The 5,272-nt window shown below is 43.1% G+C and overlaps 1 pseudogene; it reads left to right on the top strand.

Annotated features, from left to right (window-relative positions):
• LOC122479458 overlaps nt 1-666 on the top strand; it is a 1,639-nt pseudogene extending 973 nt beyond the window's left edge.
• Nucleotides 667-5,272: the final 4,606 nt, after the last annotated feature.

The raw sequence follows: 5,272 nt of genomic DNA, 5'->3' as shown, positions 1-5,272 counted from the left end.
CCCTTTGAGCACCTCTTACCCTAGCTCTCCGGTCTTTTCTGGTTAATGTTTCTGTCTATCACTTTGTACAGACACGATTGCCTGTGTGCTGTGTGAATACAAACATCATGTGGAGACAAAGAACCCAGATACGAAACTTCTAGCCAATCCCCAAACAGACCTCTACCGATAGCTTTCTGAGCCCTGGTTGCTGGTCTCACTGACCTGACTGGGGTTCTGAGGCCTGGGCTTCGAGGAGGACTGCCCAGACTCCCACCCAGCACTCAAAGGGACCGAGAGCCCTGAGAGGGATGCACTTGGAACGTGCACAGTATAGGCCACAGGACAACACCTCGTCTCTCTTGTTGTCAGTCAGTTTAGGATTGTACCTCTGACTCCATTTCTGTCATGACCTTCACGGTCACCTTCCAAATACCCCCCAGACCTCATTATTGTCTCTTCCCCATGCACGGACTTTAATTGGCTAAAATAAACAGTCACTTGTTCTCCCAGATTAAATCCTCACACTATTCAAATGCCAAAAAAGATCTCTAAGGCTTGTACTCACCAGAGGCTTCAGAGGAGATGTATGCCTCGGTGTCTCCAGAAGATAACACCAGTGTGGTGGAGAGTCCTTTTATAAGGGCCAGGCGGGCCCAGGCAGGTGACAGTCCAGGACTGGGATGACGCACTTATTTCCCAACCAAATTACCATCTGCATGCAACCTCAGAAATGGCTTGCCACACTAATGTGGATATCACCAAACTTCCTTGTCCAGGATCTTCCTCACCCTCATTGGGGAAGGCTCAGTGATTCACTTTGGACCTTGTCTCACCCTCCCCATGCCAGTGTCATGTGGCAACTAGGGAACATGAGATATTCTTTGACAGCCGTGATGCACCTCCATAGTTAGAGGTGGTGCCTGCCCTACTCCCTGGCTCCCCGAGCACCTTAACTGTAAAACTTACTGCCCCATTCAGTTTCACCTGCCCAGCATCCAGCTTTGTTCCCTTTGATAGTAGAGTAGACAGTAGGGTGAGCTGACCCTTCCTTGTCCAGGACCTTAACCCTCACTCACAGTTTTCCTTTACAACTAACCCTTTTGACCATGTCCTACTGGTCTCCAGGCCCTTCTAGACAATTAATTGGCTTGAAGAGACCACAGTCTTGTCTTGGTTCCTAGGTGCTGATAGCCCTAGGCTGGGCATGTTGTTACATGGCTCCATTAATGGCCTTGAACAGGACAGCACAACCCCTGTTTTCTAGACCACTGGCTCGGCCCCTCCCAAAGTCTCCACACTTGCAGATTTACACACTGATGTGATGTGCTCTCTGTGGTCCTCATCAGTGGGGGGGGGGGGGGGGGGAGGGGGACTTGTGGTCCACTAGACACCCAAACTCATATTCTCTCACTTCTTCAAAACTGACTCAGTGCCTGAGCTGCCCCCATTTCGCAGCTTTTTCCTTCATGCTCCCCAAACAGCATGTGTTGCTTCCTCCTGCAAAAGTTAACTTGCCTACTCTCTATTAGGCTCTCTGTTCTGAACTGGCATTTAGAGGGACTTCTAGACATAGTACATTCAAGAAAGGAAGCTCCATAAGCTATTTACCCCACCATTCAATTCATGGGTGTTGTTACCTAGATAAATAAAGCATGGCCAACACAAAACCCATGGATAACCTCTTAGTATTCATTTGTTGAACCACAGTAACACCTCGGCTAATATTACTCACTAGGCCTCGTGGGGAAAACATGAGTGCCTTGGCTATGCAGACGTCTGTAGGCACCACTACCATGTGACCTGAAATATTTCCTAACCTCCCTAAAGATCATTTAACATCTCTGTAGAGTAGAGGTAAGAACTACACCGGCCTCCTAATTTCTTTGACCTCAGTCATAGAGACATCTTTCTAGAAATGTCTCCTCAGGCAAGGGACACAAGAGAAAAATTAAACTATTGAGTCGACACCAAAATAAAAACCTTTTGCACAGGGAAGGAAATCATCACCAAACAAAAAGGCCACCTACTAAATGGGAGAACATATTTTCAAAAGATACATCTGATAAGGGGTCAATACCCAAAATATATGAAGAATTTACACTAGACAACATCAAAACAAAACAAAACAGATAATCTGAAATAAAAATGAGCCGAGGAATTTATCCTACATTTTCCAAAGAAGACATGCAGATGGCCAACAAACATATGAAAAGATGTTCAACTCACTACGGAAATGCAGATCAAAACCATAATGACATATCAGCTCACACCTGTCAGAAGAGCTCAAATCAAAAACACAAGAAATAACAACTGTTGGCAAGGATGTGGAGAAAAAGGAACCCTCGTGTATTTTTGGCGGGAATGTAAGTTGGTATAGCCACTGTGGAAAACAGTATCGTGGCTCCTCAAAAAATTAACAATGGAATGAGCATAAGATCCAGTAAATCCATCACTGGTCATTTACCCAAAGAAAACAAAAACACTAATTTGAGAAGATATATGCACCTCTATGTTTATTGCAGCATTATTTACAATAGCCAAGATCTGGAAGCAGCCCAAGTGTCCATTGATTATGTTTGTTACAGCATTACTTACAATAGCCAAGATCTGGAAGCAGCCCAAGTGTCCACTGTTAGATGACTGGGCAAAAGAGATGCGATAAATAAATACAATGGAAAATCATTCAGGCGATAAAAACAAACAAAAAAAGAACAAAACAAAAAATGAAAAACAAAAACAAAAAGCAAAACAGAAGAAAAACAACGAAACCTTGTCATTCATAACAACATGGATGGACCTGGAGGGTATAATGCTAAGTGAAAGTCTGAGAAAGACAAATACATGTGATTTTTATGCATATGTGGAATTTAAGAAACAAAACAAACAAAGAAAACAGAGACAAGCAGACTCTCAAGTACAGAGAACAAACTGGTAGTAGTCAGAGGAGAGGTAGGTGGGAGCAGGCATGAAATAAGTGAGGGGGTTTAAGAGTACACCTACTGTGATGGGCGCTGAGTAATGTATAGAATTGTTGAGTCACCACGTTGTATGCCTGAAACTAATATAACACCGTTTGTTAGTTATACTTCAATAAAAAAGGAACTACATCTGCCTCAAAAGTTTGCTGCAAAAACTCAGTGAAATACCTAATATGAGGCACATTATGTGACAGGTCTTCAAGAAACGGAGATGTCCATATATCTGATAAGGGTTTAATTTCCAAAATATATAAGGAACACCTTCAATTCCATAGCAAAAAAAAAAGGTAACCTTAATTTTTTATTTATTTTTAAACGTTTATTTATTTTTGAGAGAGAGAGAGAGCGGGGGAGGGGCAGAGAGAGAGTGTGAGACCTAGAACCTGAAGCAGGCTCCAGGGTCTGAGCTGTCAGCACAGAGCCCGACGTGGTGCTGGAGCTCATGAACCACGAGATCATGACCTCAGCCGATGTCTAACAATGAACTGACTGAGCCACCCAGGTGCCCCAATAACCTTAATTTTTAAATGGAGAAACTATTTGAATAGCCATTTCATCAAAGACATAGACGACCAACTGCTACACGTAAAGATGCTCAACATCACTTATCATTAGGGAAATGCAAATCAAAGCCACATGCGATATCACTTCATGCCTGTTAGGATGACTGCCATAAGAAAAAAAAAAAAGGACAGTAAAAAATGTTGGTGAGGCTGTGAGGTTGTAGAGAAAAGGGAACATTTGTACACTATTCGTGGAAATGCAAAATGGTGAAGCAACTATGAAAAACAGTACGGAGGTTCCTCAAAAACTTGAAAAATAGAACTACCCTATGATCCAGCAGTTCCTTGCCTGGTATTTACCCAAAAGAATTTAAATCAGGATCTGGAAGAAATATCAGCACTCTCGCATTCATTTCAGCATTACTCACCACACCTAAATGTCTATCAGCAGATGAATGGATAAAGAAATATGGTATATAGGTACAATGGAATATTATTCAGCTATAAAGGAAGGAAACAAGGAAACACTGCCATCTGAGACAACATGGATAAGCCTGGAAGATGTTATGTCAAGAGAAATAGGCCAGGTCCAGAAGGATAAATACTGCATGAATCCCCTGAGTGGGGTATCTAAAACAGTCAAACTCATGGAGGTAAAGAATAGAATCATGGTTGTCAGGGACTGGGTGAGGAAAACAGCGAGGTGCTTATCAACGGGTATAAAATTTCAGTTATGCAAGATGAGTCAGTTCTAGAAGTCTGCTTACCACAGCATACCTGTAGATCACAATATTGTACTGTGGACTTAAGAATCTGTTAGGTGGGTGACCTCATGTTAGGTGCTCTTACCACGATAGAATTTGTTTCAAAAGAAAAGAGACATAAACCCTAAAAGGTAGAAACATAATAAGGTAAGGTAAGGCACTAATCACAATACCTAAGAGAGACTGGCATTGTGTGGATAAGGTCCCTCAGGCTAAGATCTTTCCTGCCCCCCCTCTCTTCCAACTGACATCACTGTTAATCAGAAGGCATTAGTGGGATATACCTTCCCTGTTTCTTACCTCTGAGAAGGGTCTCCTCTGCCTGAAGGGAGCCTTCTCACTTAGGGCTCTTTACCCAGAAGAATGCTGTGCACCATCTGCAGTATGTCCAACTCCATTGGTGGGAAAGGTACAGGGAGAATGTCGGGGGATCAACATGGGGGTTTGAGGAGGTAGGAACCTCCATGGGTTGCACCCTGTTCCTGAACTAACTCTCTCTGTCTCTCTCTCTCTCTCTCTCTCTCTCTCTCTCTGCAGCCCAGAGGAGCAGACCAGAGGATGGTTAGTTGGTCTCGCCTAGCACCCTGAGGTTTAGCATTAGAGTCACCTGGACGGCCATTGGAGGCTGACATCTTGCAGGGATGCCAGAAGGAACAGGGATGCTCTTGGGATGGCTGAGGCAATTCCAGAACATTCCTTGTCATGTTGAAATCCTAGAAGCTACAGGTGGTACCTGCTGGAGTAAGGGAATGACCTAAGGATCCTGTGATTCACAGCAGTTCTCCCGACCCAATTTTAGACCTGCTTCTCTTTGACTCATGAATTACTAATAGATTCCAAAGTTATTTTCACCAATAAATTACTTGGGTTATTATTTATGTTTGATAAACTGGAGGAAGATCAGACTTTCTTAAGATGAGAAGACTTGATGAGGTTTACTGTCTTCAGAGAGAGGGATGATTATTTCTTGATTTGCAGAGATGGTGAGTGAAAGAGAGATGACCCTACTTTTAAATAATGGTACTCCACCCACTCTGTTCAAATA

The sequence above is a fragment of the Prionailurus bengalensis genome, chromosome C1, assembly GCF_016509475.1.
Source record: "Prionailurus bengalensis isolate Pbe53 chromosome C1, Fcat_Pben_1.1_paternal_pri, whole genome shotgun sequence".
NCBI classification, from domain to species: Eukaryota; Metazoa; Chordata; class Mammalia; order Carnivora; family Felidae; genus Prionailurus; species Prionailurus bengalensis.
This window is presented reverse-complemented; position numbering and strand designations above follow the sequence as displayed.